We start from the raw sequence: 27,264 nt of genomic DNA, 5'->3' as shown, positions 1-27,264 counted from the left end.
TAAGACCTATTGGACACATTAGCAAGAAAACCATACTATATTAAGTTTAAAAAAAGAGTTAAGATTAGGATATAGGTAGTCTGAATTATTTTTTATAAAAATATTTACCACATACCTGAATATTTGTGTATTTTACATGAGCATAAATGGGTATTAAAGAATAAACACCAAATTTTGACATGGGTTAAGTAGGGAGACAAATATATGTGAGAAAGGGCCTGAGTTGGCTTTTCCAGGGTATACTTCTATGTCAGCTTGTGACAATGGGCATGCACAGTTTCTGTTCTTGAAAGGAGAGGCTAATAACTTCTTCTTGAAAATAAACAGATGTGTCAACAAATTTTGGAAAAAATGGATATTAACAATGCAAATGTAAAATTATCTCAGAATGATCAGAAGTAGAACAAACAAAATAATAAGCCTCATTAGAACATACTTGAGACAGTCAAACTTTGATGACTCAAAGCTGGAAAGAGGTACTACAATTAGTTTTCCTTTGATTTCAGGGACTTATTTATCCGGCTTATCTCAAGACAGAGCTAACAGACAAATGGTTTTGAAAGGTCCTAAACAGTTCTCAACATTTGGGCATATTCCAGGAAGATTAAGTTAATTCAGCTATTCACAGAGTGGCACATTTGACAGGAAAAATGCAAATCAGATTACTGTAGTTGGTGTTCGATTAGCCACTCAAACTGGAGGGGGAGCAGTAGCAGATAAATAGAGATGATGCTGCAGCTGCTGGCATTTATTTGGCTTTTGAAAGCTTTGTTCGACTTGCTCAGGAAAATATTTAGGAGGTTGTATGGGGTTTGTATGAGATTTTCGGTGGAGTACACCCGGGGCTAAATTAAAGACAAACTAATGATATTCCTTATAATATACTCTGAAATACAGTCAACTCTAAGGAAGAAATAAAATCATTCCCAGTCAACTATCCCTAAAATAGTTTAATAAATATTTTCAACCTTAAGGTCATAACCTATAAATGAATCTAGAAATAAATTTAGTGTGTTGTGATCACCATGGATATAGATTTTCAAAATGTCTGAAAACCACTGCGCTACATACTCCCATTTTTTCCTGCCCCTATTCCTCCACCTCCTACTCCCAACCAGCAGGAGCAAATCACTTTCTCTCAAGTCTGCACAGCCACATCCTGTGCTGATTTGCAAGAAGCAGATTTTGCCATTAAAAAAGTCAAGTTCAAGTAACCATTCAACAACCTCAGAGACAATTATTTTCTCCAGCTCTCAACAAAGTGTTTGTTAATGGGTACGTTTGTTGCAATGGGCTCTGCCTTTGGATTTCTCCCTGAGACACAGTTCCTCAAGTCCCTTTTCTTGTACATTAAGACACCAAGTAGGAAGCAGGGGGATTACTACAGGAAAGATAGAACACTGGGGTCAGGCTAGGTTCTCAAGGATTTCATGGACAGCCCAGCACCAGCAGCTAAAGAACAAAGAGGACATGCGCCCTGAGTGCAACCGCTAGGAAACCCTTCAATCGGAAGAGTGACGTTTAGCAGCTGTGCTGCTGGCACTTGGAATTCCAAAGACGACTGTTGCCAGCAGAATCCTCAGGGTAAACACATTTACTACTGAAGCTCTCGCATGTGTCTCCCACGCAGAAGTATGACACTAATCTCAAATCCAACAGACGTGGGTGACAGTTCCCTTGTGCTCAAAACATGTTCAGCTGCCCACCAGACCTCTGTACCCAAAGGGACACACTCGCTGTACTCCAAACACAACCTGCCTCCTTCCCTTGCCAGCCAATAACCCCCCGCCCCCGTCTCCCCGCCCCGGACACACACATCCACCATGCTGCTCTACTGTCTCCTTCAACCGAAGGAACGAATAAGTGCCAAGAGCCAGGTTCCACATGCCCACTTGCCTAAGCCTGAGACTCGGGCATCCTTTTTGAATTTTCCCTCCCTAATCCTCATTCTTACTGTTAATTTCTGTTGATCTTACCTCATCCATCTCTCTGGAAACTGTCCACTCTTCCCCCGGCCTGCCATATATTCTAGCTCGGGATACCACTGCTCACCTGGATTGCGACAACAGTATTTTAACTGGTTTTCCTCCTCTAGCCTTCTCTCCACACTGTTCTCTAAAGCCAGTCCAACACTCTAAAGTGCAATGCTGAGTATATCACTTTTTTGCTAAAAGATAACTAAAAATAAACAGCAACACTTCAATAGCCATTGAATAGACTCCACCCTCAGGTAGAGTTCAAATTTCTTAATGTGGCCTAAGAACTGTTCCCCTACCTCAGTGTTCGGCAAACTCATTAGTCAACAGAGCCAAATATCAACAGTACAACGAATGAAATTTCTTTTGAGAGCCAAAATTTTTAAACTTAAACTTCTTCTAACACCACTTCTTCAAAATAGATTCTCCCAGGCCGTGGTATTTTGTGGAAGAGCCACATTCAAGGGTCCAAAGAGCTGCATGTGGCTCGCGAGCCGCCGTTTGCCGACCACTGCCCTACCCAAAGCTTTCATTTCATCTCTGGCCATACTGAACCAATTGCAGTTCTCCAGATAAATCATGCCCGTCCCCGCCCCCCCGCCACCACCTCCCCATGCCACTGAACTCCACATCTCACTCAGGTGACCTCTAGAAAGATTTCTTTGGCCCTGATGGGCACCACTCCCATATAACCTTTCTCAATCCTATCACAGCATCTGTCAAAGTACTCATGGCTTCATTTCTTGGGCCTCCACCACTGAGTCTGTAAATGCCTTGAGGAGCAGGATTATGCCTGACTGGTTTATAACACCCAGCAATGCGCCTGCCACAATGCAAGTATTGAATACATTTATGTTAAAGATTTACATGAATTAATTTTTCTGTTTGGGGCAATGGGAACTATGGAAAAGTGAAGCCAGACACTGAAGGTCATTGTGTAATTTGCACAATTATGCAATGCGGACACTCAGCAGTGGTTAGGAAACCATAAAACCTGGAGGTATGCAAGGATGGAAAACCTGGAGCTAGCGGGTCATGCAAGGACTCTCAGCCGCACAATAGAAAAATAAAAGGAAGCATTCAAATCAATTATAAAAGTCTGCTTATGATGCTAAACAAGGTCAACATTAAGTATGTTTTACCTTAAAACCACTTTATATAAAGAAATTAGACCAAAAAAATCATAATTGTAAAAGCTATTACATTTCTCCATGGTCCCTTCCAATTTTTATCCATATATATCTGTGTGTTTTTTAACTAGCTATAATAAGTACATATATTGCCAAATCAATGTTATTCTGTGTAGTTTTCCCAAGTGGCTACACAGTCTTGATACACATAATTTTAATGACTGAGTAAATGCCATGAAGCAAATACATTATAATTTTCTTAATCAAATTTAGGTAGTTTCTAAGTTGTATTAATTTAAATAATGTTTGTAACAGATACATAAAACAAACACGAGATTTCTCTTTTTAAGAAAATTAGAACAGAATTATTTTTTTTCCTTCATTTTAGAGGATTATTTCAGTACCTGAAAGAACCTGAAAAGAATGCACGGTTGGGACACTGTCCATATGAGCAATATTTAAAACCGTGGCTAGTGTCATTACGAAAAAAAGGGCTCACAAATCAAAACATATGCCTGGTATACAAAGAGGAATGAGAATGTGCTGATGGAGAAGAACTGAGAAAAGAAGGGATGCTGTTGAAATAAAGGCAAACAGGAATCTACACAGGCCAGGTGCAAACGCAAGACGAACATGAGAAAAGCAGCTGTAGAGTTACTCTTGGTTCTCAGATGGTTAACTAAGACTCCATACCCTTCAGCTGCCCCTGTTCATAAACGGGATATCACAGCGGTGAGTGGACCATCTTGGTATCTGAGGACACAGCCGCTTTTCTAGGAAGGTGGCTCGGCACCAGATTTTAACCTGAAAGCCATGACTGCTGCAGAGCATTTTCACTTTCCCCAATAGCTGGGGGACTAGAAGGAAGAAGAGGAGAAACAAACTAGGGGAGAAGCGGCTATCAGGGCAGAACATCTATGAGGGACATTTGGGGAGCATATCTGAAGGAATAGTAGAATCTGTACCCATGACGAGTGGTCACTCAATAATACTCCTTCCTCATCCCCAGCTCTGGCCCTTGCAGTGACAGCTGATTTCATCCAACAGCCTGCTTTCTTCCTCGGTAAGTTTCTTATAATTAAAATTTGATTCAGCACTCATGTAAATATTATTTCTCACACAACTGTCATCATCTATCATTCTTCTGCTAACCTCAACAATTTTCCCATTCCACTGCCACTGTCAAAGGGTAAGAAAATCCTCCTAGATATCTTACTCTTAATTAACACGCTGTTTTCTTTCTCTCCTGCCCTACTAGCACGGACCCTGTGCCAGTGGAGGGCAATGGGATCTGGTCTCCCTGCAAACACACAGATGGGTCTCAAGTCTGTGCAGCCCTATTTCCGTTTGTCATTTGTTTTACCAAAACAATTTATAACAATATTTATATATCCTCTAAGAAGCCAGATTACTGTTAAGCCTTGAATTCGGCAGAGCTTAAAAATAAGAAGGAAAAAAATGGTCAACAAGTCATATTTCACTGTTAAAAATGCTATCTATCTCACGTGCCCCCTCCGCCACCTCTTCCATGCCTCATTCAATACCCTACAGAGACCCTTTAAGAACACAGTCTGTGCTTTCAGCAATAACTGACATCCCTGTAAATCTATGTAATGTTCAAAAAGTAAATCCAGTGCTTTCTGCTGCCCATATAGCAACATTAATCTTATGAGCAGTATTACAGAGCACCCTCCTCCCCTCCCTCCATCTGCTTTAAGTAGGGCAAGTATTTTACTCATGTTAATTGTTCTGACAGATGAGGATCAACACTGCTTTAATCCATTTGCAGCCTAGCACTGGGAACATTTGTCTTCTCAAATGCTGTTAGAGGCAAGTACACTGGCTGCTGGTAACACGAGAGCTACTTCAGGCAAGGCCGGGTGCTCCTTCGTGACCGGCTTTACTTCCCTTGTAGGGAAAATCCAAGGGAAATTCTTCCCAAAACTAGTTCAAGGTTGTTTGGTTCCCATTGTGGTTGAGTTTTGATCCTTTTAGAACGGTAGGTAGTAGGATTTCATTAAGTTGAGACAAATTGAATTGATTTCTATTGATTTCTTTTAAAAATGTTAGTATCTTCCCCTTTACCAATTAATCACATACAAGTTTCTACAAGACAAAAGGATACAAGTGAATTCAGTAGGACTTTGCTATAAAATTCAACAACCCAATTAGCAACCGTGTGCATTTTGCAAGGATATGCCACCTATTTATGACTCACACTGGAGAGCCGAGGCTTGGGTTCAGATCCCAGCTCTACCAGTGAACTCCATGCCCAGCTACCATAGGTACTGCGAGGATCAAATGATTTAGCACATTTAACACCCAGCCCAATACTGTCTCTAGTCAAGGGCTTTGGGTGTGGTTCACTTAAGCTATGCTTAAGCATACATAAATCTTGGTTCTGAATTACCTGAAAAAGTAGCTGCATGTGACATGTGAAACATTCCCTAGCTATTTCTACTCACACCCAAGAAGTGTAGTCAAAGATGACTTTTACAGGGAATGGAGACAGTGGCCTGACACCCCTTCCCTGTGCTAGGAGAGATGCGGCTCGTCACACTGTCCTCCCGGCACTATTTCTTCACAAGCTTCTGCTCATCCCTGACCTGTTTTTCAATTTGTCTTTTCCTCTTTCCTAATGCCTCTGTCTCTGGTCTTCTATTTCCTCTTCAATTCCATCCTGTCTCCCATACTTTCAATTTAATAACTTAATACATTTTAAGTGTTCAGTATAGGGCTGCCAGCTCAGAAACTTAATGAAGACAAATAAATACGGTATGATTCAGATACATGGAATATGTTGCATAGAGAACCTACTTGGAAAGCGCACTCGTTGCCCCCTCACAGGCAGGAGTAACAATTTCCCCTTTCTCACCCTTTTGCTTTCAACCCTGTTCAGGCTACACGGGGGAGATGAGAGTAAATAGACAAGAGAATATCCTCCTTTGGGGCTCTGTCTTCTTCAACTTTCAGGTACGGGTGTGGCCCACAATCAGCTGCGAAACAAAAATTACTTTACCTGACATGAGAAATGCTATTCTGCCAGTCCTTCTTGCCCCAAATGAATATACATTCCCACATATGTTAGTATTTCAACAGTGCAAGAAAGATCATTCTTTTATCTATACAAGAGAAAATATTAAATCATTAATGGTCAAATATATCTGGATGTGAGATTTTAGGCAATTTTGGTTTTAGTATTTTTCTGACTTCCTATATGTTACACGATAGGTATGAATTTCTTTTCTAATCAGGAAAAAGTATAATTATGTAAAGTCATTTATGTTCTGTCTATCCCCCATTCAGCAGCCTACTTTGCAAGCCATCATTAACCCTGTTTACAATTTAATCTGAAGTGATCCTGAGTAGCCACCTCTAATTTTGAAGAGCCAAGCTTCCACTTGCCAAATTGATTACATTTGTGTAGCAGTACCCTGAAAACCGGCATGCATTCTTCTAAGCGCCAAGTTTTACACCAAGACCAATGAATGTCTCTATGAACCGATGACACCATTAAAGACAGCTTATTTTAAACCATCCACAACGACGATCTAGACCAGCGGTCGCCAACCTTTCGGACCTCATGGACCACCACTGGTCCACGGACCACCGGTTGGCGACCGCTGCTCCAAAGGTTTTCTTAAACCAGTGGTCGGCAAACTGCAGCTTACGAGCCATGCGGCTCTTCCACAAAATACCACGGCCTGGGCGAGTCTATTTTGAAGAAGTGGCGTTAGAAGTTTAAAACATTGGGCTCTCAAAAGAAATTTCAATCGTTGTACTGTTGATATTTGGCTCTGTTGACGAATGAGTTTGCCGACCACTGGACTAAACTAATGGTTGCCAACCTTTCGGACCTCACAGACCACTAGTGGTCCACAGACTACCAGTTGGTGACTGCTGATCTGGACAGGGGCCGAATTTAGAGAATTCCCGATAGATTTTGATGGGAAACTTTGATTTCCAAGAAGCAGTTTTCCTGAGCTGCTGCTAATGGAATATACTGGATGCACACAGGCCTCTTTAGGACCATACTAGGCACATTTCGGACCAGCCCTATTTGTCAGAACACCAAGACCAGCCTGAAATGTCCTCATAAGAATTTACAAATGAATTCTGATAAGTTATACTTTTATTTGGACTAGAAAGAAATTTAGCTTGGCTGTTCTCTTGTTTTTAATTGTTGAAGTCAATATTTAAGAAAATAAAAGACAACACACATGAACTCCAAAGACAAAACTGGTAAGAGTCAACGAAAGTACCTTGCGTCTGTAACTATGACAGGGAATGTAAATGAGAGAAAATGCGCAGGGGCCTTAGCCATATCCTGACTGTGCACTGCCATAGGAAGAGTGGCTCAAATCTGACTTTGTTCTCTGGGCCTCAGATACAGAATGGGAATAACACGCTCCTTATTCCCCAAGGATTCACAGAAAGGAAGTGTATGAATGAATGGAAATAGTGACAAAGTTGGCCAAAATGTGAGGTGTTAGGCTTATAGTATTAACCTCAAAAGGCAAACCTCAAACCAAAATGAGTATCATCCACCTGGAGAGTTCCCTTCTTCACATGTAAAAGTCACAGCTGTAAAACCAAAATCCCATTAAAAAAAAGAAAAAACAATGAAACGAGCTCCTGGTCACCGTGCTGAGACTGGTTATGTGACTGCAGACCCACCATAGACTCTGAGCTCCGCCGGGTCCTGGTGCTTACACCAGTCACCAGGCAGGGAGGGCGTATTCCCTGTCAGCTGTGGCTCATCTGTTCTTTCCTAACTACTGGCCAGAGGCCTGCGGCAGGTACAAGGCAGGGACATGCTGTATTCCATGTCAGCTCACTTGGTCCTGCTGGGAGCGCCCTTGTGTGTTTACAAGATAACAGCCTCTTCTGCACTGGCCTTACTCCTTACCTGTCAACTTAGTTTCCACACGGGGGGAGATCCCCTCCGCTGAAATGCTTTTAAGGAGGTTTTTATAGGAGAGAAGGGAATGCGCTCCTTGCCCACATTATGCAGTCTCTTCATCCCGTTAGCATTTACTGGAAGGCTTATGTGACAGGTGCTCTCTCCGGCCTTCCACAGCTTCACAACGTGCTTCCATTAGAGCACTCCAGCCAGACCAGGGATAAAGTGCAGTTAAATGGGCCCACATCATTTCTGCTAAATAGATGGAGAGTGATTCATTCAAGACACACATACTGGGAACCTGCTGGGTGTCAGGCATTCTGTTAGGCGTGGAAGTAAAAGACTGATAAGACACCCTCCAGCTTCAAAAGGTAAGAACTCAAAAAGCTACGTGGAGACACTCATAAAAATATTAAAGCACTTGATACCTCCTTTCACCATCTAACACAGATCATAGTGAGTTTTCTATGCACATGCCAGTCTCCATAGTGATGGTGAGCACCTTGATTGACCTATTTCCAGTTCCTAGGACAATGCCTGGCATACAGTTGGCACCCCTGGTGTGTTTATACAACAAGGAGTTGACAAGGTAGATAACAGAAAGGTGTTCGCCCAGTAACCGTGCTGTTACGGGAAGCTTGAGAAGGGCCACAGTGCAAGCCCCAATCATATGGCCTGAGAGCACAGGAGAGCTCTGGGCAGGTCCCACCTGAGTGACTTAGGAAGATTTTATCGGAGAGGGGGCATTTGGGCTAAGCCTAGAGGTAGAATTTCAACAGGCAGAGAGGCTAAGAGATGAGGGGAAGGGGTCCAGGTGGACAGAACAGGTTACGTAACAGCATGATGTGGCTTACACTGGGTGCACCGCTGCCAGAAGACAGCCCCGACGCTGGGCTCTGATGCCTCACCACCCCTCTGCTCCTACTATCACTGGCTTAAAAGGCTAGTGGCTGCTGCTCTAGTAGCCAAAGCAGGTCCTCTGCAGGTCCCTTACACTCCTGAGAGAAAGGCTCTGTGTTCACTGAAGACAGGTGTGAAAAGTTTAAGTGGTGTGTGTTGGGGGGCGGGGGGAGGCTAGACAGAAAAATGGACAGACTTTTCTTTTATAGTGTTCCTCTAAATTCCAATGTTTTTAATATATGACTCTTTTCCAATCTATCTTTTCTTTTAGGTAACAGGTTGGAGAAAACCTGTAAAGTCAATCTTTAAAATATTCTTTCCTTTCTCCTTAAGAAAGAAGAGTGTAGAGTTATGACCCTTGATTGCAACGTTATGATCTCAGAGCAACCTCTCCATCCTCAGGTGGGAACTGTCGCCAAATAGGCCTGGAGGGGCTCTGCATTAGCCTCCCCCAGCGACATTCCAGCCTCAGCTGCATTCATAGGGTCACTGCTGCCAGCACTGAGAAGGGCTGAGCCAGAGCTGGCCTGGCACCTGGAGAAGTGTGTGATGGAAAGACCGCAGCCTCAGCACACCTCGGGGAAGCCGGGCCGTCCAGAGGGTGTGAACCATCTGAAAACTGGTGAGGAACGATTTCAGAATTCTCTTATGTTCTGTCTGGAAAAAGACTCTGGGAGAAGGGAGGGTGAGAGTAAAGAACTAGCTTCCACTTAGCTCCTTCTGCTCCCTGCTGCTCTACTCCCTCCTTTGTCACTCTTCTCTCCCTCCCTCAGACCTTCCTATTCCCAATTCGAATTTTCAGCTGTGCAAACTTGAAGCCCACAGAGGTTAGAGTAAGTTTCCAGTCACAAAGCTGGTGAGTAGGATGAATGCAGATGCTAAACCCCATCTTCACCACCTCCAAAGCTTGTCAGAGGAGGTGGTAGCATTTAATTTTTAGTGATCTTAAAAAAAACTGTCATTTCTCTACGTCAGAGTTTGCTCTTTCAAGATTGCCTTCGCGCTTATTAGCGCCATGATTTTGTTGAGATGAATTTGGATAATATTATGCTTTGGCAGGATATGATAGCATAGTTGAGGTCCTTACCCCAAAGCTCTGTTTCTATTTAAGATAGTCTAAAAGAGCTACACCATCAGCCTCTGATCTCTGCCACCCACCCTCCCGCTAGCTTAACTCATTTTCCTTAATTACGAGGCATAACGGAAGTTTTTTGTTTGGACTGGTTAGAAAGATGTTGGAAGGAAAATTAGACCGACTTGTGAAGTCTTATTTTGCTAATTTGTGGACCAGCACACATGGCTCTCCTCTATGACAGTTTAGTTTCTATAATCCTGTGGGAACAAAGGTCAACCAAGCTTACTTTTATTAAAAATATAAAAAAAGAAATGGACACAAGTCAGATGAGTAAGTCTGAAACTGCAGAACACACGACTTCAGTGTAAAACCTTTAGATTTCACTGACAGATCAGGCATACTAGACAGCTGACAGCTTCAACTGCACATCTCCAATTCTAGAACTGTGCTCTGAAATAGACAGGCAGACAACCTTAACTTTACCTAAAGGACTCACTGACATGCATGGTAGTGAGAGAGAAAAAAAGAAAAAAGTCACTCTGAGAATCTCTATCCATCCCCAAATCCAAATCTCATTTCCTCAGTTTTTTTCACTGAAGGGCCAAGAGAGAAGAGCTGCAAAAGCACCCCTGGGAGGAATATGATTATGACATACAAACTATTATACTAACACTGGCCCAAAATGTGGAATAAATGTTGGGCCACAGAAGGCTGTTAACCATTCCATGTGTAAACAGCCTTCCTACAATGATTGAAACTTCACCTTTAAGAGGAGAGAGTGGGTAAAAGGGATTAAATTCCTCTAAGTTTGGATCCTGACTGTCAAGGTATCTCCAAGATGAGGCTCCACTTCTCTGGGCAATCAGGGGACAGAGAAGGTGAGGAGGCGGGGGTGGCTGTATGAATAGCAACAGAGCTACTCTGTGCAGTCAAATCTTACAAGTCCTAGAAGGAGACATTCCTCTACAGACCCAAAAACTGTGAAATAAAAAAATAAATGGCTCTGACCAGCAAAGGAGACACCAACGCCCAACCTGGGGTCACACACCTGACCCATAAGAAGGGTCTACCTGCAGAGACCGACTACCCTCTTGTTTGAAATTCTAATGATCCTGGTTACATGATTCTAAAAGTCCCGGACACGTGATTTCCCAACTCGCAAAAGATTAGAAGCAGCAAATTAAAAGGCTAGAGACAGCTCCTCAGAGAACAGCAAGAACTGACAGCTGACAGAAAGGTAAGAAAGGCAATAATTATTTTTTAAAACAAACATATTTCAAAACACAGCAGCAGTCTAGGACCACTGAGAGGGACAGACAAGCTCCGGTTACTCTTGAGTCATTACCATGCGCAAGCACGCTAAAATAATTTATTATACGTGCAGGAGAGAAATACAACTTGGTAGCAGGCTGTGTAAAAGAGATTTAGGGATTCTAGTTCGCGCTGAGTTCATGGTGCACTAAGCATGCCTGTGGCTGCCCCAGGGCTCTGCAGTCTTGGGGTACAGCAACCACGGCTGTGTGGGGAAGGAAGGAGAGGTCATTCCTGCTCACCCCATACTGGTCAGATTGGTTCATTTCTGGACTCCTTGTTTTGAGAAGGAAGAGCAAATAAATATGCACTCAGATGAGAGGCACCAGGACCCTCAGATTTGAAAACAGGTACTATGAGAAAGAGGTCTTTTTTTTTTTTTTTAAGTAGAGGGTATGTGTGAGGAATGAATAAATGCAATAAGTAGGACTGAATGAAGCGGCTGCTGCTGAAGCAGGGAAGGGGTCCCGGGGATTCCCGGGGGAGCACCCACACTTGCACTGCAATTGATTCGCTCAAGCTTACCAGGGATACGGCCACATCTGCACGGGATCCCTGGCTTGGAGGCCCTGCTTCTCAAACGAGGGAAACTCAGAGTGTTGGTGACAGATTGCGTGCCAGGAGGCACTTAAAGCCACAATGTGTGTGACTGGGGGTAGGTGGGATCATACAGAGGCATCGTGTTTGGTCTGTACTATGTCCCTCATTGGAGCTGTTTTAAATATGAGTGGATTTAACATGAAAATGTTTTCAGATTTCTTTAAACAACCCGAACCCTGGCAGCCTGGGCCTGCCTGCTGCAGGCACGAGGACAAGGAACTAGAAGTGAGGGCAGCTTTCCCGCCTTTGCCATCACCCTCCATGTTAACATCACGACAAACACGGAACCAGATCAACCTCCTAGCCCACTGCACTGTTCTGCAGTTTCTCATCTTGCCCAATTTCAGGGCAGTGGTTCTCAACCCGGAGCAATTCTGTTCCCAGGGGAACGTCTGGCAATGTCTGGAGAGACTTCTGGTTTTCGAAATGGAAGAGCGGGGCGTGGGTAGAGGCTAGGGATGCTGCTAAACACCTACAATACACAAGACAAAGAACTACCTGTCCAAAAGAGCAGGCGCTGAGAATCCCTGCGTTAGGGGAGTGTTTGCAAGTGCCTATGGGATGTAGGCTACTTTGAGGCTCCTCAACATCTGGCCCCAACCAACCATTTCAAAGGCATCTAAACTTTTTCACCTCTGTCGTTTCCCCTCCGTTCCTCACCTGTCCCCTCACTAGTCTTGCTTCTTCTCTCCACACAGTCCATTTGGCCACACCACCCCTGAATGTATTAAGGCCACACCCTTCTATCCCTGCTTTCAAGGTCTCTCTCCATATTACCTCCTACTAGAAGCTGACCCCAAGCTCCCCTTGCCAAAATTAGATTGTTTCCTTCTGTGTTCTCATATTTTAAAAATGAAAGAGCAAAACAAAAACTGAAACAAAACCCCACCTTGATAATACCTCGAATATGAAAAGCTTTGTTGTGTGTTGTTCAGTCTGCCTGTACTTACAGCACTGCAATTAAGTCTCACAACAATGCTATTCACAAGACAACAAGGTCACGCATTAATGAGGTGGTTAAAAGCATGGGCTCTGGACCCAGGCGCACTGGGACTTGCACTGTCCCTCATTGGCTCTGTGGTCACAAGCAAGTTTATTCACCTTATTTTTATGAAACTGGGTGAGAGTACCCTTGATGGACTGGGTTACTGTGAGGATCAGAAGACCCCAACGTATTTAGGGGCTTAGATAAGGGAGCCTTTGGGATGATGGGGGTATCTTCAGGGCAAGTCCACTTCTAATACTGCAGCTAGACTGCTGTCTATGTAGCATAGATGTCCCATTTGCTCAGGGAGGGAGACAGGACTGGCTTGAGAAGCTCCCTGTGTTTCCCAGAAACAGTGCCACCTGACCCCAGAGGAAGGATCTCTGAGGATCCAACAAGACACTGAGAGTATGCCTATTCCTAAATATAGATTAAGTAAATAGCCACCCACCCAGGCCCATAGCCAAGAGCCTAGTCCCACCTGTCTTCTGTATTCATTTTACTGTGACGCATCCTTGAGTACCATTCCAATGTTAGCATCATTTAGAGTCTAAGCCGGCTATGCAGGCCTCGCCTCCTGTATGGTAACATAGACTTGGCAACTCCAAGCAACCCATAAGTACCATTTGGTCTAGTAGAGAATGTTGTCATTAAACACACCAACAAAAGCAAAACACGTGCAGCCATGACCCAAACAGAAAAACCAAACGGACTCTTTCTCAGAGAGGTTATCGCAGATGTGCGCTGCATCACAAGCCAGGCTCCCTGCTGTTCCAGTGCACGCTCAGAACAAACCGAGCAAGGGACAAAGACTAACCAAATCTGGTATGCGGCCCTGTTTGAGTGTGATTCCATTATCATTCTAGGGATGGGAAAGTAGGAGCTGGTAAAGCAAGCCATAAATGACTGCTCTTACTCCTGGAGTTTTGAAAAGGGGATGAAAAGGGGCCATGCATCATTTAGAGTGACCTCAGATGGAACTGAAATGACAGGTGTAGCTTCGATCAGAGCCAGCTTGTCCACACGACATGCAAGCCTGTGGTCGTTTCTGAATGCCCCACTTTCCATTATAAATTCATCATAGCCATGACCGGGTTGTCCCCTCCTACCAGCGTTACATCAGAGTGGCTATTGCTTCTCATCCTCATATAAATGGTGCAGTTAGAGTTTAATTTTGATAAATGGGTAGGTGTGAAAATCTTCCTTTAACATTTATTTTCACTAATATTTCAGTGTGATGAGGAATGTGAACTTTTGAGTCAGAATCCTGGCTCTGAACCCTGCCCCTGCCATCTGCTGATCATGTAACACTGGTAAAGACCCCTGGCTCCACTAAACTTAGGTTCTCTTGTGTATAAAATAGTGGAGATAAAAATAGCATCTTCTTCAGAGGCATTATGATGATTAAATAAAATAGTGTACTTAAAGCACCTAATAAAATATGCCTGGCACATAGCAAGTGCTCAGTAATGTTGGTTGTTATCATCGTTGTCGTCATCATCATCATCACCATTATCATACAAATGGCAAACCTGAGTTGTTGCCTGGATGGATCACTCAAACTTGCTAAAGCAGAGCCAGGACTCAAATGCCTCCGAGCCCCACAGTCTATCCATCACTATGCTGGACTGCCTTTTATATCCCTTTATAGTCATGTCGCACAACAGACAGGATAAATCAAAGTGAATGCAAATCAAATGAGCAAACAGGAGGCCCAATCCTGGGGGCGTGATCAGGGTCTGATGGAATCATGGTTTAAGCTTTGAAAAGAGAAGTACTTTGGGATCAAGGACACAAATGAGTACTATCAAATTTAACTAGTAAACACTAGCCACTTCCTTTTTATTAGCCACAATCTTAATTAAACAGTCACCCATAAAGAGGCAGCCCTATAACCACCACCACCAGCAGCCAAGATCCTTTCTTTGCTGCGGGTTAGCCTATCAAGATCCTGGCCTAAGGACAGCCCATCTGCCCAGCCTAGCCTCCTGCAGCCCACCACCCCTCCTCCCAGAGTCTCTGTTAGCATCATTAAGGTGTTAAAGTGCCTACGAGGTCTCCATATTTCCTGCCTACACAGCTGCTGTAACAAGCTTGGCCAAACGATTGTTGTAAAGTGATCTAACCCCACCATGTACGAGTCAGCTGATAAGATGCGAGAGAAGCAGTCACCTTCCACGCGCATTCGCTAGGCCGTCTAATTGTGAAGCAGACAAGAAGCCACTTGGTCTCCATTTCCAAATGGAGCTATGAGGCTACAGGAAAGGGTGATGAAAACACAAGGGTGACAGGTATTGCATTTCCAAATCCAGGCTCTCTGACCAACCTGGCAAGGGCAAAGTCAGGTGAAAAAGGAAGGCTACAAAAATTCTCCAAAATTCTCAAAAACTTTAAGTATACACTCCACGAGGAAAGGAGGAGCTTGGAACACAGAAAAGTGGCTCTGTATCAAAATAAAGAAAAGTCCCCAATCCAGGCAGGAAATCTGTTCATGAATCACAGCAAAACTGTGTCAAGCTTGTCAGTGTTAGCTCTCCCTTCAGGTGGTAAAACTAAACAAACAGATAAAGCTGCAAAACAGGGTGGAGTGGGGCAGAAGGCAGAAGCTGGGACAGTAATACAGCTAGATCCTAAAGGTTCGAGAACTAAGCATCTAGAGATGCAAAAAGGCTGTGGAGGAACCCTGGGTGGGGGCAAGAGTAAAAACACCGCTTCCTTTCTCTGGGGGCCTTCCTCATTCTGAGAGGCAAAGAAAACAGTAAATTGTCCCTCAAGTTCCAGCATGAAAACGTCTCTGGAAAACAAGCCCCATCACATAGAAACATCCTTAGGGCAAAACGAAAGTCCCCTAACATGGGAGAGGGAGACGGAGCGGAGGCCAGCGCTCCACGCCTGCACACAGCAGGTGCGATCCGGACAGCTGGGTCTCTCCGGATTATATTAACAGAGTTTTAAAAGAGCAGAAATCCTCAAATGCCAAAATTACAATCACCTCCTTTTGGCATTACCCATCACACTGCACTGAAGCTCCCAAATGTCACGGAGCAGAAGGTGGAGGCTGTCTCCCTGTCCATGCTTCTGATGTCCCCCATCCAGTCATGACAAGCGTCAGAGTGAGGAAGGGTGGCAGCCCCTATCCGCCTCCACAGCCACTTTCCACATATTCTTCTGACTCGTTCTTCAGGCATCTCGGGTTTCGAGAATTCTTTGCAAGTGTTTGCCCCATTCTCACTCCACTCATCCCCCGAGTCAGCTCTCTAAACCTCTCATTTCACGTCAGCCCCAGGCTTTGCTTCTGCCCCTCTCCTCTCCTTCCATCCCTGCAGAGGAACAGGGAATCCCCTCTTTTTTCTTAGCATCTCTCTTCCTGGCCCTGGCCCATGTGGGAGCATTGGTGGTCCTGGTCAAGTTTTCCAGACCGCACTGTGGGGTATTGAAGCCTGTCCGGAGCATGAAGTCCTGGAATTCAGAGAGCACCCACAGCCAGGTTGCCGCCCTCCTGGAGCCAAGGAAGGGCGGGCAGATGGGAGAAAAAGGGTGCTGGGGGAAGTGAAGATGACAACCAGGGGGCTACCTGATCCCACGGAGAGAAAGGCAAAGGTTTCCTCCTTATCGCTGGCAGCACTTCTTCTTGAGCCACACCTCTGTGCACATGAAGATGAGCGGAAAGGGAGCAAAGTCACGGGGCTGAGGAGGGGGCCACTTTTTTGTTTCTTTTTCATGTGACAGTTAAAGTGACACAACTGAATACAGAACAGCAACTAAAAAGAGCAGCCTGCTGGTGGGTCATGAGTCCCCAGCAGTGCATTTCCATATTACGTTGGGCCATCTCTGCCCCACCTTCACCTCACCATCCTCCCACCCAGCCCTGAACATGTGCCCTCACCTGAGTGTAACCAAAGGAGATGTTCTCATAAGGCCAAGCATTAGATCAAGGCGCCCTGTGGAAACCACCTCTGGGAAGAGCAGTCTAGAGGGCTTCTGATTCGGAAAGAACATTCTCTGGGAGACTTTGTTGTCAATGACAATAAACCATGAGAGGCAAGTTCCTAGTCTTTCACCAAGAATTTTTTCTTCTTCTCCTGAACATAAGATTATATTTTCTCTTCAGAACATTTGTATGTTATGAAAAAAGGCAGAAGATATCACTTATAACCCACCACTATCTACAATTTAGCATGTATCCTTTGCATGTACTCACAAGTTCTGGGCTTTGGGGCCAGATGAAACCCTAGCTCTGACACTAATGGTGTGATGTACAATTCAACAACTTAAGCTTATACTTTGCTTATTGCAAAAATGAGAGTCACACCACCTTCCCCATAGGTTTGTGAGGAAGAAGAGAGACGATACAGCAAAGAACCCACATGGTCTGAACACGGAAGCCTGTGCTTAGGCATAGCAGACAACCACTAGCAATGTGTCTCCTTCATTTAGGCTCTGTGTTGGTTTCCTACGGCTGCTGGGATAAATTACCATAAACTTCCTGGCTTAAAACAACACTCACTTATCCTGTTACTTTTCTGGAGGTCAGAATCTGAAATGGTTTCACCAGGCTAACATCCAGGTGTCGGGAGGGCCTGGCTCCCTCCAAGGCTCTGGGGGAGAATCCGTTTCCTTGCCTTTTCCAGCTTTGGTGGCTGCCAGCATTCCTTGGCTTGAGGCCCCTTCTTCCATCTTCAGGGCCAGCAACCATGCTCTTCAAAGCCCTCTTTGACTCTGACCCTCTGCTTCCATTATGACATCTCTTTCTTCTGACTTTCATCTTCCTGCTTCCCTCCTATAAAGAACCTTCTGATAATGATGGGGCCACCTGGTAATCCAGGGTAACATTTCCATCTCAAGATGCTGAACTGAATGACATATGAAAAGGCAACATATTCACAAAGTCTAGGGATTAGCACCTGGATATTATTCAGCTTACCAGATGCTCTTACTATATTAAACTATTTGAGGGTGGCAACATGAATTTGTTGGAAATATTTTCTCCAAGTTGTCTAAATTCTTTCCAATAAAAGTAACATATTTGCTGTCAAATCCTATTGCTCAATTCTTTTGTCATTTCTCCCACTAATTTTAAGCCTAGGGATTCTTTCCATATCCAATCAGGTTAGTATTTGTGTACATGTGCATGTATCTGTGTGTATTTTACTCATTGTTACAAATTCAAACAATACAGAAATACATAAAGGAAGAGTAAATTCTACTTTCTATAGGAAACCACTTAATATCTTGGTTGGGATCCACTCTCCCAGAGTTTAAGCTCCTCATTCACACACACGTGTACATGTCCATCTGTGTATGGGGCCAATTTGTACACCTAGGTTTCCAGTCCAACTGGGATTTACTTTAGTGAATGCTATACACCTAGGAATTCCTCCTCTAATTTGTTTCTTTTCTAAAAATAATTAACCAAAGCACCACCTAGGTCATATTTGTTATTCTTCTATGAAATCATGTTTTGTGGGCTATTCCTATTAGCTTCAGTTACCCACACCCTGAGGATCATCTGTCTACCTGCGGGTTCTACCTCATGCTTGCAGGCATCACTCACTGCTCACTTGGTGCAAGTTGCAGAAAATAGCACTGTGGTAAAATTACCCAGTGTTCAGAGGACTCATTTTGTAAACTCAAGGCCATTAAGTGACATAAATGTCACATTTCTGGCATTATGGTTGGGGAAAAAGAAAAATGGTTATATTTGACAAGTGAATAAATCTGTCTTCAATTTGTCACAAAGAAAATCCAGAAATCCAGCAGGAGTGCATGATGTTAACTTATCTGCCACTCACTCTGGCATCTCCAGAGCCTTGCAGGATTCTTAGTGCACACAAAACACACTTGAGGAGCTTCTGCTGAATGAATGGGGAAAAGAAGTCCAGCACTGGCCCATGGAAGAGAAACAACTTTGAAAGGCCTCCTGATGCCACTCTCCTCACTGGGAAGACTTCTGCAATCTTGACTCCCTCATCTACTGTCATTTCTTGAGGATTCGTTGTGAACATGAATATAGCTGCAGTGCAAAAAGCAAACAAAATAAACCATCTCTAGACTAGCCATAGAATCGACAAAGGAATGAGTGTCCATGTGGCTCCAGGGGCAGGCCTCTCTTCTCTGCTTTCTGCGGCAACGTCAAGGCCAGGCCAGCGGTTCCATCGCTGGGAGCAGTGGTGTTCAACTCTGATTGAAACCAGGTCATCCCAGCTAAGAAGCACCTATTTCTGACAGTGATTGTGTCACAGACTTTCCAAGGGCCTAGTGTGAATTAGACTGTCAAAGTGCTCATTAAAGGGAACAGCAAAGGAAGCCAAGTCCAAGATCAAGTGTAGATCACAGTCGCAGGTGAGGATAGTGGCATCAATTATTACCCAGCAGCAGCACTCTCAGCAGAATGTGCCCAAAGTCGGGGTTAGCAGTCCTCTCACCATCACGCACCCAGCGCCGAACACCAGGAAGGCAGAGCATTGCTGCCAATGCTCAAGGGTGGGCAGCAAGCATAACAATGAGGATCCAGTGAGTCTCACGTAGAGAATTAGACTTGCAATCTGGTCGGAGCCATCACAAGCAACTGTCCGAATCAGTCTGACAATTCAGAGCTGCCCCAAACAGGTTTTCCATCTCTTTGTACGACAGGCAGGTTAAGCTTTCTAAGTGTTACCACACCCCCTCTAATGCACTTACAATTGCACGTGAAATTTATCGCCCGTCTATGGGCTCTCGGCCTGAGGTCACAGCCCGAGAAGGAAAGGGCACTTTTCTGACATCATCGGAGCACGCGTAGCAGAAATGGGCTGCAAGAAAAAGCAGGGTGCAGGGTGCATCTAGGCAAACAGGTCAAGAACCACTTCTGCCTTTGGGATGTTTGCTGACACAGTTGAAAAATATTTTATTTCCAAAATCTCTTTTGATCACAATATTCTCAAAAATCTCTGCCAGCGCCCTACTGCCTATGGTCCAAATGCCACTGTGTGGCCTTGAAGGCCCCTTGCCTGGCTCCTCCTCTTTTCAATTCCCTTTGCTCCCCCACGTGTGGGTCAAACTGGTCAAGTCACAGCTGCTTTTTGCTGCATATGTCACTCCCTCTGGGGGGAAGGCCATTTTCTCCTCCAGATACTGAAATCCCATCATCCTCAAAGAGCTAGGTCTCATTCATGAGACTCCCTGCAAGCAGCGCGGGCAGAAGCAGATGCCCCTCCTTTCAATTCTTGCACATTAACCTGGCACATGTCCTCTTTCACCACAGTCATCCCTGCACATGCACCAGCTCTCCTACTGGTGAGACACCCATTGGTGATATACGTGAATTAGTCTTGTTCTTCATTTCCATCTCCCGTGCCCTCCCCCAGCACCTAGCGCCAGGTCTTAGAAGCAGCACTAATTGGATGAATAACCCTCCTTCTTGACAAATCAGGCTCTAATACCATAGGGGATACAGTCACAAACTCCAGTGTCCAGGAGGCCAGGCAGGTGAGACAGGAGGGAAGAGGTCTAGGCGAGCATTAGGGAGCGGTGGGGTCCATGTTAAACGGGAGAGGGCATGCCCCATTTACCACTGGGCATCTGCTTCTCCACTCCAGCATTCACTGCCAGGTGGGAATGGGGGCCCCATGTTGCTAAATAATTTTGTAAAAAAATAAAAAAATGATAGTTTAAGTGAAATATGTGTAAGAGTTACCTACTAATGTTCATTTTTAAAAAATGCATGGGCAAAAAGAAGCATGTCTGTGGGTTCCAGTTATGTGTTTTGGGCCTGGGATCTAAACCTCCACTGATTTTTTTTTTTTAACCACTATTCATTAAGGGTGCTGTCCTGCATGTAACATTAAAAAGAAAAGACAGCTCTGCCCTCAGGGAACCTGAACCTTAGTTACGGACACATCTCGTGGCCAAGGGGTCATTGTCAAGAGCTTCTTTCTTATCAAAAGAGGTTCTCTTCCAGCACCAGGCGTCTGACGTCTCAGACAGCAGGGGACAGAGCCTGTCTCCTTTATTTTCACCTCTTACTATTTCCTGGGCCATGCAGGCCGAAACAATTAGCGATGGCATCGAATAGTGAGAACTCGCTATATAATATGCACTACGGTACTTTATTTCTTTGATTTAAGAGAAAAATGAAATAAAGCAACTTTATGAGGGAGCACTGCTAGCATCACTTTACAAATGAGGATGAGGAAGAAGGGCATTGAGTAATCTGCTCAAGGTCACAGAGCAACTGTGAAGCCAGAACTTGAACCCCAGGCCACAGACATCAAGACCCGGGCTCCTCGCTCTGTGCTGTGCTGCCCTCTATGAACCGAGGCTGAGGGAGAGGTGAAGGCAAGTCACCTGAGGAGAAAAGCAAAGATGTGCCACTGAGTTCTGAGCGTCTCCGCACGGCTGAGTGGGAGCTGGCAGAAATGTGCCTATTTGAAAGGACGGAGGACGGCTGCTGGCCCTGCCGGGAGCCAGCACTGATTCAGATGAAAGGAAGGTGCACACACGCATAAGCCCGGCACGAAACAGGTTGCTACTGTGTATAGAAATCACATCACCCAGATAACGTGGTTCGACTTTCAACAGTCAAGTCTTTGCTGGTGCAATCATTCCAGTTTGAAAGGTTTTAGCATCTTCCCTGCCCAGCTTCGTGACAGCAGGGCTGTCGTTTTATTTCTGTCTCCCCCTGTCACCGGAGTGCCTCACGCCCAAGAAGGGCTCAGGTATTTTAAAACAAATGAACCATGGAGAACTTACGTATGTCTAGAGAGGACGTAGGAACTCCACCGTATCCTGGCTAAACTTTTAGAAATGTATAGACATGACAAAACTATTTCTTAAATAAGCAAGAAAACAATTTACACGAGATTCAGAAAGTGACGACCCTGGCTCGGGTAAGGAGGACCACACTGGCCGAGATAAATGCTGTCACATTCTAGTTTCTGTGTTGGGATGGGCTCGCAGGTGTTGTTTTGCAGAGATAAAATGGATGGGAGAGGGCCCTGCATGGACCGGCCATGAGTGTGATAGAAACAAAGGACCAGTTAACCCAAAGCTGTGCACTGGAGGTCCAAAAGTAAATCATGAATGAAACCACAAGACCTACAGAACAGGATCAAGGCCCTTCTCATGCAATCCATGAAACAGGCTGTAAACATAAATCGCCAAGTTTCAGAGCAAGGTGGGTAGGGTGTATGCGAGGGGTCCTTAACCTGGGCTTCGTGCGCCTTGATTAGGACATGCTCAATCCCCTGCAACTGGACACAGAAGTGAGCATGTGTGTGTTTTCCCTGGGAGGAAGGTTTGCAGCTTTCAGATTGCTCAGAGAATGCATGATCTACAAGGAGTAAACTTGTGTTAGACGGAAGAGTGCAGCATCACCAGCAGGCACTGCATGTCACCAGCAAGTCTCAGCTGGCTCCAGGGGAATGGTGAGTGGTGGGGACCTGCTGGGCCCCAAATGGCTGAGATAATTACTCCCCCATGTTTGGGGACTTCCTGAAGAAAGTGACAAATAGAATAAAAACTGACAGCTCCACAGCCTGGCAAGGCTGACCTTCCCCTCCCCCTCCCCATCTGCTAATTTACACAGGAACAAGTCACACCAGGAAAACATCCTAAACTTTTTGAGGACAGTCCTGAGACCCAATGGAGGTATTTTCCTTGCTTCCTCTAGGTAAAGGTCATTGATTTTTAAAGATAATGTGGACATGGATTATAACAACATCCATGATGATGCAAAACAGGATTCGTATTTGTTTAGGTACAATGTATATAAGGCATTAGAACGATGACTCCCAATGGGGAGAAAGGACACCTCCAGAGCATGGCTGAAAAGCAGTTTTGGAATGGACCATGGTGAACACGTTTTAGCATGAAATTTGGGAAGTAGAGAAAGATACTTAGACAAAACAAAGCCTATAGTGGAAGTCAATACATATGACAGGTTCTTAAAGAGGGGTTTCAAACCCAACAGGAAAAAATAAAAGGGAGCTGGGCTGTCATCATAAATGCATAGACTATGGATAGTAAGCATCATGAACCTGAACTTATGGAAAGATGATTTTGATGGTGAAGTGATATGCAAGAGGAAGGTGTCCAATGAAAGCCAGCCAGGTGTCAAGGTGACGACTTTACAGTGGAGCCAGGTGTGGTGCTGTGGGACCACCTCTCTGCCTGCTGCCACAGATCGCCACCCCCATGCTGGTACAATGCAGCAGAGGCTACACAGAGGAGGGTGGTGGCAGGTTCCTTCCAACACCAAGACTTAGTGGTTCAACATAAAGAAATGTTCTTGCGGCAGAAGAAGATGGCGGTCTCCACAGGAGTTAAAGTTCCTCGTAATTTTCGCTGTTGGAAGAACTTGAAGAAGAACAAAAGGAGTTGGCGATGGTGCGGTTAGCTGGGGCCTTGAAGATGATGAAGTTATGACACGTACAAGGTGGACAGGCATGATTATTGGGCCACCAAGGACAAATTATGAAAACAGAATATATAGCCTGAAAGTAACCTAAATACCCAGAAGCTTCTCCAACAGTTAGATTTGTAACCAAAATTAATATGAATGGAATAAATAATTCCAGTGTATGGTAGATGCACAGAGCATACCAGTATTAGCAAAATGGCAAAATTCATATAGCGTTCAAGTTGCCCTTCAAGAACTAAGATGTCTAATGATGTCCAAAGAAAATATGAAGCCACAGCCACCAGGACAAACATACAACAATTAACTTTAGTGAATCTCAAACTTGTCTTAAATCAACAATCTTCTACTCATGTTAATGTCTGGATTAAATATCACGATGCAAAATACCCACACATTAAGTAAAAGAATGCCAGCTGATAAATATGACCTAGACATGTGTAAGAATATATTTAATATATGTATACACATTATGTTTTCAGGTAACAGGAGAAAAAATGCAGCACAATTTTTTTAAGGCACTGTCATTTAAACATAAACCTGGAGTATTCAAAATAGAATTCAGGTTTACAGACGAAAGTATGGTGATTTTTACTAAAAAGTAAAAATCCCAAGAAGGAAAAAGAAATGGCATGCTTTATCCATCTTGCTTAGTGAAAGAGCTTCAATTTAAATTGTCTAAAGTAGCAGGTACAATGAAAATTGTCTCAAATTGTTTTAATTTTTGAAGTGGTGTGGGTGCTGACTACCAGTAGTATAAAAAATATGTTCAGAATTGTTTTGATATCTGTATTTATAATAAAAAAATGTCATGGGGAAGGTCAATGAATTTCTGTTAAAAGCTGTTTCTGTGTATTACATGTAAAAGACATGGTAAATATTTGTTTATAGTCTTTGCTTGACAAACCATGCATTTAAGTTGAAGTGAAATCAGCAAAAAGGAAATAGGTGAATGGATATGTGATTTTTGAGATTAAAGTTACTCTTAAAATGTAAATAAAATGTGGATCGTGTTCTCAGAAAAAATAAAAATAAAAGAAATGTTCTCGAATATCTAACTTCCCAGTTGCATTTAGTCAGGTGAGAGTCTGGGTCTGTATAGCAGATTGAACAGGCCCTTACTCATTTCAAATTTATAGGAATTTTGGATAAAACTTAATTTAAAAAACACACACGCCAACAAGCCAACCTATAAGCAAAAGGGTCAACTGACAGAAGCAGAGGAATTTCAAAGATAGAGCAATGAGGGGGCTTAAAGCCAGACATCCTCCCCAGAGCTTTTTGGGTGATACCAGGAATGAGGTCTGAAGGACCCTTAGCGGGTGGGGAACTGGTGCTGTGTTCCACAAAACCAGGAGAAGGGAGGACTTTTGTCAAGCTAAATCTTCAAATGTATTTGCTTTTCCCGAACACTAACCAGACCGTGCAGTAGACAAAGGGCTAACATTCTGCACCGGGTAACCTGCAGGTCATTTAGAGTATGGCAGCTTGACAGCAAACATTTAAATTCTTAAGTTGAGTCATTACAAATAGGGGGAAAAGCTTCCAATCTAGCCTTCTAAAATTAACTTGCCATCATCTATACCTGAATCTGGAATTAGAAATGACCAGCCCAGCCCGGGCCAGCATGGCTCAGTGGTTGAGTGTTGACTCATGAACCAGGAGGTCCCGGTTCGATTCCCCATCAGGGCACATGCCCAGGTTTTGGACTCTGTCCCCAGTAGGGGGTGTGCAGGAGGCAGCTGATCAATGATTCTCATCATGGATGCTTCTATCTCTCCCTCTCCCTTCTGCTCTGAAATCAATAAATACATACATTAAAAAAAGAAATGATAGGCCCACTGGGATCGAGCAGCCCACCTGTCCGTAACCTAGACCCCAAGTTAAATGAAGCCCTACCCATGGCTCCTTGGTGGTGACTTATAAAATCCAAGGACCAACTCGCTTTTGTTTTTCTTCCCAATAATGAGTATTGCTAAACAAACTTCCTACATTTCAGAGCTGATGCAATGACATATTCATTCTCTCTCTCTCTTACCATTTATTAAAACCTGAAAGAAAGAAATTTAAGCTATGTTCTGGAATCATACTTCAACCTTTCATTTTTAGATGCTCCTTTACTTCAAAGCAAGTAATTTAATTATGCAGGAAGGTTAGTTTAGTAAAGGTTTATTAATGCCCAAGACACACATTCCTTTCTCTTTAAAAGGGGCAAGTCTTATTCTGCTAGAGGGACTGATTAAACCCAGCAAGTTTTTACACTCAGGCTAATTGAGACCAGGGAGCCAGGAATGAAATGATTTCCTGACGGGCCATCCAAGCAACATGCCATCAGACCGGCTACAGTCCCTCCAGCCAGGAAGGAGGCGATGGCAGCAACTAGTGACCCCCCAACCCTGTTCTCTTCATCTTTCCTCCCAGTCCTTATTGGTTGCCAACACAACCAATTAAACAGCAAAGTTCTCTCACACCAAAACAGGCTTTCCTTCTTCCCTGACCCTGCACAACCTCTATCCTCCGTTACTCATTTCCCCTTTCACTGAAGCCACCAAGCATCTGCTGCCTGCCTTCCTTGCTGTAGACCTCTCTGAACAAACTGGGATGAACAGAATTCTGCATTCAGTTTTGCAAAAGAAAAATAAAGGAGGGAGGGGGAAGAAACTCAAAACAAAGCAACCTCCCTGTTCTGCGTAAATGCACAGGTAGCTTTGAAAGGAAATGACTTTTTACTAGTTTCTTAAAAAACAAATACAAACAAGAGAACTCGCCTCGTCCAAGCAGTCACTTTTTATTCTAGATCTGCCAAAATCAGTTCTTCAGGATAGATAACCCGGACTAGGGTAGTACTAGCACTCAAGAGTTCACTTTGAAAGGTTTTTTTCCAGCCTCCACCAATTTTTGATGTTTTTTTTTTTTGGACAACACATATTGGTCTATAGACTCATCTCTTTAGGTCCTTTTTCAGACATTTATTAACAGTTCATTTATTAACAGTCATTCAGATAGATCTTCAGTGCATGTGGCGGGGTCACAAAAACACGCATGACATCACCTGGCATGTTGTGTGCGCATGTGTGCGCGCGCACACGCACACACACACACACACACACACACACACACATCAGTCCTTTAAGGCTGGGAACAAAACTTATGGCAAAGACCATGTGCTCCCTTTTCTTAGAGAAGTGACACAGTTTAGTAGACTATGACTTCTGCCCCAATTCCCCGCCTACCTCAAATACCCCCTATTTTCCCTCCAGCCCCAATGCAGACAAAAGTTTGTCATTTTTGTACTTTTTTCTAGTGGTAGAGAAGCTTCAGACTAACTCTGAGGCACCTACGAAAAAAGTGACTTTAACATATTTTTTTTTCTCACATTAACAATACCTGCGCACTGACAAGTTTAAATGTGACTTTAAATTATGCCCTATCTAGAGAAATAGTATTTGGCTGCTAGACTAAGTAAGCATACACAATTTCCTCTTTTCCCTTTCAGAGCTTTGAGGCATCAAGTCAAGAAACCTTGGAGTAACCACCCCCCCTTCCCAGCTTCCCATCTTGGATACAGAAGCCAATACTTAGGACCAGAAGCCAAGTTCCCTTATGTCAGCAGGGGGCCTCCCTCTTTCATGCTCCCGGAATCTGCCCAGGGTTCTCAACTGTGTAGGAGGTGTCTGACTGTGAGACCAGCTTTTCAGGTTCCTACCTCTTTAAGTGCTGCTGTCCTCCGTGCCCAACATGGAGTAGAGTCAGCTAACCCAGAGGTGTGGGTGTGGTGGTGGCAGAGTCCAGGGGTGGGTCTTGCTGGCCACCCCCCCTGCAGCAGCCTTTAAACGAACTCAGTGACTCAGCGGCTCTCCCCTCCCCCATTGGCCTCCCACCTCACTCCTCTCAATTGCACTGATGGCCATGTGACAGCATGTTGTCTCCACTGAGACTAATCCTCCGTCAATAAGAGCTTTCAGCACCACCCAGACCAGATTACTCT

At 44.2% G+C, this 27,264-nt stretch overlaps 1 protein-coding gene and 1 pseudogene across 2 annotated transcripts in view; one reads left to right on the top strand and one right to left on the bottom strand.

The window, feature by feature from the left end:
* MCC (MCC regulator of WNT signaling pathway) overlaps positions 1-27,264 on the bottom strand; it is a gene marked incomplete at its 5' end in the record, with an annotated part of 397,198 nt that overhangs the window by 128,621 nt on the left and 241,313 nt on the right. The gene's annotated exons all lie outside the window — the stretch shown is intronic.
* Positions 23,163-23,583, top strand: LOC308253358 (ubiquitin-conjugating enzyme E2 variant 2-like; annotated as a pseudogene). Its single transcript has one exon. The product of its transcript is annotated as a ubiquitin-conjugating enzyme E2 variant 2-like (transcript).

The sequence above is a fragment of the Plecotus auritus genome (assembly GCF_963455305.1).
Source record: "Plecotus auritus genome assembly, chromosome: 7".
Classification (NCBI taxonomy): Eukaryota; Metazoa; Chordata; class Mammalia; order Chiroptera; family Vespertilionidae; genus Plecotus; species Plecotus auritus.
Note: the sequence above shows the minus strand (reverse complement) of the source record. Positions and strands in the feature narration are given on the sequence as shown.